General features: G+C 43.0%; 1 non-coding gene across 1 annotated transcript; it reads right to left on the reverse strand.

Annotated features, from left to right (window-relative positions):
• Positions 1-1,325: 1,325 nt before the first annotated feature.
• On the reverse strand, positions 1,326-1,455 carry LOC130023050 (small nucleolar RNA SNORA9). Its single transcript, XR_008792370.1, has one exon. It is a non-coding gene; the product is annotated as a small nucleolar RNA SNORA9 (small nucleolar RNA).
• Positions 1,456-9,623: the final 8,168 nt, after the last annotated feature.

The following is a 9,623-nucleotide window of genomic DNA, read 5'->3' on the forward strand; positions in this document are numbered from 1 at the left end:
GTGATGTGGTGAAGATAATAGTGGAGCAAGGTGGATGAGATTTAATTTCTCTATTTCCATGGACTTCAGACAAAACTGTTACTTTTTTTTTTTTGCTTTTTGGGGTCACACCTGGCAATGCACAGGGGTTACTCCTGGCTCATGCACTGAGGAATTTCTCCTGGCGGTGCTCAAGTGACCATATGCGATGCTGAGAATTAATCCCGGTTTGGCCACATGCAAAGCAAACGCCCTACCCGCTGTGCTATGGCTCCAGCCCCAAAACTGTAACTTCTTATTTCTCTTCTAAGCCCCATAGTTCTCAGTAGTCTGGGTTACCTGTTCAATAACTGCAGTGGCCTAAACTAGGAACTGTAACTCGTGGGGATATTTCATTGGTTCTGTGTAATTGAATTTCTTTGGGCATAACAAGATAAGGACCCTACCCTGATTATATTTAGAAATGCTCCTGGGAAGCAGCTCATGGGACTTTACACAATTGAGGAGGAATCACAGGCTGGAGCGATAGCACAGCGGTAGGGCGTTTTACCTTGCATGCACCCCGCCCCGCCCAGACGAGCAGGTTTCGATTCCTCCGCCCCTCTCAGAGAGTCCAGCAAGCTACCAAGAGTATCCTGCCCACACGGCAGAGCCTGGCAAGCTCCCCATGGTGTATTCGATATGCCAAACACAGTAACAAGTCTCATAATGGAGACGTTACTGGTACTCGTTCAAGCAAACTGAGATGAACAACTGGAGGACAGTGCTTCATAGCAAAGACTTTCCTCAAATGCAAGCCCACACTGACCTCTAGTGGACATATATGGTAGAGCGCAACTCCTGCAGAGGCATCTGAGCCAGGAAACTGAAAATTCTGCAATTTTCCTTCTGCGTCTGCCGCTCCCTTTAGACCAAAGTCAATCCAGGTCTCTTGGTTCTCTAAACTATCTAAAGTTCATTCTTCTTTACTTTAACCTCCCCCTTAATGGAATGTGTTTCCAGACATTTGTTCCAGAAAGGACTCCAGAGTAAGTGATCCTGATCCGGCTATTGGGTGCAGGTTGTGTAAAAAAAAGATACAAATAAGATAAATAACATCAACTAAAGATGAAAACTCGCTTAAGATCTATTAGACAGAGTAAATGCCGACTGTCTTTTCAATTTGTTAAAATGAAAATATTGAGAGCAGCAGAATAGAGAATGATCTGCTGGGAACCAGGAGGTGAACACCAGGTTGGATTATGAAAGGAAGGCTCTGAGTCAGTTTTGAGTTCAAAGATTGAGTTAAGGACATAATTTGATATGACAATATGTAATATCTGTAATTTGAGGTGACATATTATTTCAATTGTCTGAAATTCCTATGACATTGCTCTGGATGGAGCAGGGCAAAGCCTTGAACTGTTTCATAATGTTTTCACAAGCACTGTAGGGATGCATAGCTACCTCAGACCCAAGCATACTGGATACTTGTAGAAGATCATATTTTTTAAAGGCACTAAGTAAGATGCAGTGTAACTAATCAGAGAGGATACCGTGCCTTGATTAGAGAACATAAATCTGAATTCTTCTCTCTTGCAATCCAATTGATTAGGACCTGGTAAACACAGCCAGTGTCCTGCATTCCCAGAAAGAGAAAAATATCTTATTTCAATGAAGATCCACCTTCACCTCTATGTTCTGTTATGCCAGGAGCAAACTTAGGACCTTCATTCCATACTAATGCCATACCAAATTTCATTTAAAAGTATTCAGAGGGGAGGGGAAATATATTTTTTAGATACAGTTGTGACTTCAGATTCAATTGTGAAAAGTATAAAAGAAAACATGAACATGAAGGCACAGGGGCAAATGCAAAACAGTAATAATGAAACATAACAAAGACAATAAATCTTAAAAATATAATAACCAATATAGAAAACAAAAAATTGTAAAATAAAAATACACAGAATAAATGCCTTTGAAAAATTGACACATGACTTAGTAATATGAAGACACAGGAGCAGTGGCATGGGTCTCTGTGTTTGTCCACAGTTTCCAGGTTCTTAAATACTTTCAAGAAGAATGACTGCACTCATTTGTGGAATATGAAATAACAGAATATAAGGGTTGGAGCGATAGCACAGCGGTAGGGCGTTTGCCTTACAAGCGGCCAAAATGGCCGACATGAGTTCAATTCCTCCGCCCCTCTCAGAGAGCCTGGCTAGCTACTGAGAGTATCTCGTCCGCACGGCAGAGCCTGGCAAGCTACCCGTGATGTATTCGATATGCCAAACACAGTAACAACAAAGTCTCCAATGGAGACGTTACTGGGCCCACTCGAGCAAAATTGATGAACAACGGGAGGACCGTGACCGTGACCGAGACTAACACCCAAGGAGAGTAGAGAAAAGGACCAGAAAGATTGCTCCATGGTTGGAAGCCTGCCTCAAGTGTTGGGAGAGAAGACAGTTGGTATAGAGAACGGATCACTAAGTCAATGATGATTATAGGGATTGCTCTGGATGGGAGATGCGCACTGCAAGTAGACAAAGGACCAACCATGATGGCCTCTTGGTACCTGTATTACAAACCATAATGCTCCAAAGCAGAGAGAGAGAGTAAGAAGGAAGGTGCCTGCCACAGGAGCAGGGGGCGGTGTGGAGTGGGGGTGGCAGGACGGATAATGAGGACATTGGTGGTGGAAAATATGCACTGGTGGAGGGATCATTGTATGACTGAAACTCAATCACGAAAGCTTTGTAACTGTATCTCACGATGACTCAATAAAAAAAATTTTTTTAAAGAAACTACTGAGTAATAAAAATGCTCAGACTCAAAGTTAGAAACTATAATAGTTTATTGGAAAGTTGAAGAGAAAGAAACTCCCAGCATGGTGGGAACTTAGTATAGGACTAAGTTAAATATCCTCCTTTTGTGGGGTTTCCTATAAGGAAAACCCTTTATGGCTATAAGACCCTTTATGGCTCTTTATGTTACTTAGCATACAAAGTGTCAGGATTCCCATTTGTTTCCAGAGATGTCCTATTAATTTAGAGCCCATCTGTGTTGTTAAGATAAGATTAACATCTTGCATTCCCATCTTGGACAGACTAGTGGGGAATGTTTGTTTGTTAAAGACTTTTAGGCATGTATTTCACCATATGCCCAGGTATTTCCCATTCTCTTAGTCACTTGTGAGCCCAAAGTATGGGGAAGAATTTACTGTCTGGGAAAATTGTGAATTTCCCCAGTCTCAGAAAGAGCGCAGGAATTTTCAGGAATATGTAAAATACAGAATGGGGACAACTAAAATGAAACTGCTTGTAGCAGCAGGCAAGGAGCAACTGAGGCTTCCTCTTTCACTGTCAAATAGTAATTTGCAATTTGTTTTTGTTCTGGTTCCATGTCTAAAACCAATCAGATTGATACCTTCAGCTACCCAGCAAAGTTTGGTCACAGATATTTAGACAAACACACAGGAACTGTTCGGGTTTTAGGATTACCTGGGCAGCCATCTGTGAGCACACAGACTAGTCATTTATTTAGTGCAATATAGCTCCCGTATCTTGGTTCCCAAGGTGAGTTACTGTTTAAGTAGACAGAGACTTCAAGGACAATAAGCACATCAAAACTCAGTGAGTACATTAAGAGCAGAGGCTGGAATATTTCACATAGCAAATCAGGAGGCATTTTTAAAATATTCATGAATTATAAAGTCGTTACAGTTTCCTATTTAGTTTTTGAATATGTTACCCTCTACATCTGTAAGACCCTAAACTCTTATTCTATTCTTTCCTGGGCGCATGTTTACTGCCCATTTATAGACTAAGAGACACACAGTTTTCCTCTGGGAAATATCTCAACTCTAAACGTTGAACATGGGAGTCTCCTAGTGGACAGTTCCACAACGAAACTGACCACATCATATTCAATTGAGGGTTTTACCTGACCGATGTCGCTGTTGTCCCAAAATTCCAAACAGGATCGGACCACCATCTCCTTCGTGCAAAATTCTACTTCACAGAGTGGAGAGAAAGGGCTGCAAAGTTTAAGAAGAGAACTCCCAGAACGACCACCAACTGGGAGCTCTTTGGCACTATTGAGGCAACATGGGAAGATACTGTGGGTTGTTGACAATATTGACGAAGACTGACTGGTTCAGTGCCTCCATGATTGTGCGAGGAATGCTGAGAGAGAGAGATAACCACAAAAAGACGCCTGTCTTCGAAAACTCTCTAGAGCATTCATCAACGTGTCTGGGCGCGAGCCTCAGACAACCACAAGAGAATGTCCGAACTTGCAAAGCAGTGCAGAGAAGTGATAAAGGAAAACCTCAAAGAGAGAAGAGCAGCAGTGCTGGCCGATGTGGCAGAAGCTGTGAGAAGCATTCACAATGCCCGCCTGTCCTTCACCAACTGCAAGACCAAGATGACTGCCCTCCAACGTCCTGATGGATCTATCACATTTTCCAGAAGGGCAGTGGAGGAGATTATTCATGACTTCTCCTCAGATCTCTTCGATAGTCAAGTCCACCTGCCCACATACCAATTTCCACAGGATGGATATGTCATTCCCAACGTTCTCCCTTCTGAAATCTGATACGCCATTTCGTTGGTAAAAAAGTAAAGAGCACCCGCACCAGACAAGGTCAGACCTGAACATCTGAAGAAGCTGCCATCAGTACTCATCAATGCACTGGCTCGGCTCTTCACGCACTACCTGTCTGAATGTAAGGTTCTATCCAATGGAAAACCAGCAGGACTGTTCTACTGTACAAGAAGGGAGACATCCACGACATTGGCAACTATCGTCTGATCTGCTTGTTGTCTGTCATTTACAAGCTGTTCACTTGAGTCATTCTGAATAGGATTGGCAGAACACTAGATGAAGGAGAACCATGCGAGCAAGCCAGATTCCAAAAAGGATTCAGCACCATTGACCATATCCACATGGTGACCAAGCTCATTGAGGTTTCTTGGAAGTTCAAGATGCCGCTCTGTCTAACGTTCACTGATTAAAAGAGGCTATTGATTCTGTTGAGACTGAAGCAGTCATTGAAGCCCTAGCCAAATAGGGCATTCAAACTCAACACATCAGGATCCTCCATGAGTTGTATTACAGATTCACTACCAGGATCTCACCATTCTACAAGGAAGTGACCATTGACATCAAGAGAGGGGTTCGACAGGGTGATACCATTTCACCGAAACTCTTCAGTACCACCCTTGAGAACATCATGCGATGACCAGAATGGGAAGGAGTAGGAGTGAAGATAGACTGTTGGCAACTACACCACCTCTGCTTTGCTGATGACATCATTCTAATAACACCAAACATTAGTCAAGCAGCACAAATGCTGGCTGACTTCGACCATGAGTGTGGAAAGGTCGGACTCCAGCTGAATCTCACAAAGACAATGTTTATGAGAAACAGTCTCATTCCTGACGTTCCACTCCTTCTCAACGGAATGACCATCTTCGAATGCAGCAGTTATGTGTACCAAGGTCAAGAAGTCAACACGATGAATGACCTGACACCTGAGTTGTGCAGGAGGAAGAGAGCAGCTTGGAATTTCTTCAAGAGCATCGAAGAAATAGTTAAGAAGTGGAAGTACCTCCAGCTCCGGGTACGTCTCTTCTATTCCACTGTTCTTTCTGCATTAACATATACATCAGAGACCTGGGCTCTATGAAAACAGGATGAGAACGCTATTTGGTTCAATTCCTCCCAAAGCGGAATTGAAAGAGCTATGCTTGGAGTATCAACTTCACTCAAGTGAGAGAAAGAATCTGGAGTTCCGACCTCTGTCAAAGATCAAGAATCAGGAATGCTGTCTCGTTTGCCAAGGTGTCAAAAATCAGATGGGCTGAACACATAATGCGATTTGGAGATGACTGTTCAACAAGAGACTTTACTAACTGGATTCCACCGGACGTCAAAAGATCGTGTGGCTGCCCACCTACGAGATGGTCCTACTTCTTCGTCAAGACCCTGAATTTGTTTTGGGGTTCTTCGTGTTTCTGGAGCGAGCAGACGCCATTGGACTACACTAGCACTCAACAGGGACATATAGAGGGGGTATGGTGCCGCCAGCAGGTCAATCTGTACCTGTGAGGCGAATGCATCAGCAGCCTTTTGGCACCGTCAGACTTTCAGATACCCCAATATTGCTGCTGTGCCTTTGGCCAGACCCCCAAAAACTTGGGGCAAAGTTTACCAAGAAAGTAAATGGTCAAAACTTAAGTATGTGGGAGACACAACCACAAACCACCTCCAAATCAGCTATATAATTGGAAACATGGCCTCTCTGGTTCCTGATCGAACTGCTTAATGGCTATGATCCCAGAGACTCAGGAACGAATATCAGAACCCAAAGGCTTTTGACAGAAATGCGTCCCATTCCTGCAGTAGGTTACTGGCGCTGGGCCACTCCAGGTGTAAATAGGTTTCGTGCCTTGGCCTGTTCCCCCTGGCAGCCCGGTGACTGCCATCCTCCAGAGGCCACTGGACAGTCAGGTTTGGGCCTGTAGTGATGAGACACACGGGGCCTCACCAGATGGGGGTGGAACCGGCCCTTTCCTCCCCATCCCAATGAGATCCCGAGTCGCCACCTACAAACGGCCTCTCTGGCTCCTGATCAAGCTGATTAATGGCCATGATCCCAGAGACTCAGAAACAAATCTTGAAACCCAGCGGCTTTTGGCAGAAATGCATCTGGACCACATACAAGGTGGCCGCTGCCTCAGAGCTTATTGGAAAGCCAGGTATGAGCCGGTGGTGATGAGACAACTGCAGTCTGATGGGAAGGGGAATGGTACCGGCTTGTCCTTCACACCCTACCAAAGTCACGAGTCATCCACAAGCGGATCTCTGGCACGGCCATGGCTCCAGAGGCAAAAGTACTTAGTCCAGAGCCCCAGCAGCTTTCGGCAGAAAATTGAATGGACCATGCATTAAACTATGGAGCCATGCCTCCCTGGGAGGGAAAGGGTGTTGTTCCCTTCTGCCTTCCCCCCACCCTGCCCCCAGCAGCAAGGTGGCCACCGCCTCAGAGCTTATTGGAAAGCCAGGTATGAGCCGGTGGTGACAGGGCAACTGCAGTCTCATGGGAAGGGGGCGGTACCAGCTCGTCCCTCACACCCTACCTAGGTCACGAGTTGCCCGCCATGAGCAGCTCTCCGGCACAGCCATAACACCAGACACACAGAAACCAATCTCATAATTATCTGGCTTTTTGCAGAAATCCAAAATCGCAGCCACTTGACATTATATGATTCTCATAACCAGCTATAGAAAACAAAGTTTTTCACAATGCCTTTTCAGCAATTCTGATTGTTGGGGGGGGGGGGGGGGATTCTAACAATAATGGTGCATCTTTTGTTGAAAAAATGGACATAATCAATGTAGAGAAGAGTTAAGTAGAAATCATCTGCCTCACAGGCATTGGAGGAGTGGGGGGTATATTGGGGTTCTTGGTGGTGAAAAATTAGTACTGGTGAAGGGAAAGGTGTTTGATCATTGTATGACCGATACTTAAACCTGAAAGCTTAGCAACTTTTCCCACAATGATTCAATAAATAAATATAAGAAGAAAATAAATAAAATTATGAAAAAAATTATGGTGGAGTTCATGCCCAATTCAATCAGTTATCAGTGGCTGAATGAATGGCAATACTCCTACATTAAAAAAAGTGATGTGTGGAGACGTTACTGGCGCCCACTCTAGCAAATCGATGAGTAACGGGATTTCAAGTGATTTTATATATTTTCTTTACCTCAATTCCATTCAACAATTATTTCTCTTATTCTTAGTCAGGGCATCACTTGTGCTCTAAAAACATCTACCACAGAGGTCAAAGAGATAGTAAACCTATATTATCTTGTGTCTTACATGAATTGGATAGGGGTCTAGATCCCTATGACTAGATATGTCATATCTAGTCTTTCTTTTCTTCCACAAATACTGTCACTGTCACTGTCCACTTTCCTTCCATTGTTCATTGATATGGTCACCTAAGCAGAGCCAGGAGTAAACTTTGAGAGATGCCTGGGTAGAGCCCCAAATAAAAAAGACAGCAAAAGGTCGCCTCAACTCGTAAATAGTTTTTTTTTTGTTAAAATTTTTATTGTACTTTAGAAAACATGATTAAAATAGTGTTAACTCTTATGGATTTGATGTGTAAAATTACTACACCTTCACCATAACCAAAGTGCCTAATACTTTAACTACTGTCCTTATGTCATATCTAGTCTTTCTTTTCTTCCACAAATACTGTCACTGTCACTGTCCACTTTCCTTCCGTTGTTCATTGATTTGCTTTAGCGGGCCCAGTAACATCTCCATTGTGACACTTGTTACCATGTTTGGCATATCAAATGCATCACAGGTAGCTTGCCAGGCTTTGTCGTGCAGGCGAGATACTCTTGGTAACTTGCCAGGCTCTCCAAGAGGGGCGAAGGAATCAAACCTGGTCGGCCATGTGCAAGGCAAATGCCCTACCCACTGTGCTATCACTCCAGCCCTCACAAATACTATTTTTTAATTTAATTTAATTTTTTTATTTTTTATTAGTGAAACACCATGAGGTACAGTTATAGACTTATAAATTTTTGTGCTTGGGTTTCAATTATACAATGATCAAGTACCCATCCCTCCACCAGTGCCCATCCTCCACCACCACGGGTCCCAGCATCCCTCCCACCCCCCAACAATTACTATTTTAATACAGTATTACATCACTTAAAATGTATAATAAGATGAGGAATATATAATTGTAATAACTATATCACGAATGATATTAAAAAGAAGAAATGTAAGAAGAAATGTGTACTTTTCATTTGGAAATTCAAATAGTAACATATAAAGACTTTACTCCTAAAAGTTAGGATCCCTTCTTTCCTTTTCTCTTTTATTATTATTATTATTACTTGGATTTTGGGCCACAGTCAGGGTTTACTCCTCCTCTGTGAGTGAATATTTTCTCCATCTCACATTGGTATTTCTTAATTTTGTTCATTGTTTTTTTTTAATGTAGGAGTACTGCTATTTATTCAAACATTGATTAAGCTGATTGAATTGGGCATGAACTCCACATTACCTATTTTTAAATTCATAATGTGAATTTTATTTTATTATTTTTATTATTATCATTACTTTTTAATCACCATGAGATACAGTTACAAAGCTTTCCTGTTTGAGTTTCAGTCATACAATGATTAATCACCCAACCCTCCACCAGCACACATATTCCACCACCAAGGTCCCCAGTATCCCCCCTGAGTCCCCCCTCCCCCTGCTTATTTGGCAGACAATCTCCCCTATACTCTCTTTTGTATGGCTTATTATGAGCTGGCTACAAGCTTCTGGAATTCTAAATTTTTAGATAATTAGGTCTGGAGAAATCTCTGCAGAGCAAGCTACTCAGTTTGGAGATTCTTTTGTGTGTTTCTGATCATGGCCATTAAGGAGCTTAAGAAGCAGCCAGAAGCATTTTTTGGGCATGACCCCAGGGTCCCATGGGATTGGGGAGGGGGGATGAGAAGGACTGGCCAATCCCCTATCCCTTGAGGCCTGGAGTTTGCTGTCATTGATTCCATGTGCCTGCACTTTTTATTGAGTTCTGGAAGTTGGCAGCCACTATGGTTCTTAAGAGGCAGGTGGA

Source organism: Sorex fumeus, unplaced genomic scaffold (assembly GCF_029834395.1).
Source record: "Sorex fumeus unplaced genomic scaffold, SorFum_2.1 ptg000021l, whole genome shotgun sequence".
Classification (NCBI taxonomy): Eukaryota; Metazoa; Chordata; class Mammalia; order Eulipotyphla; family Soricidae; genus Sorex; species Sorex fumeus.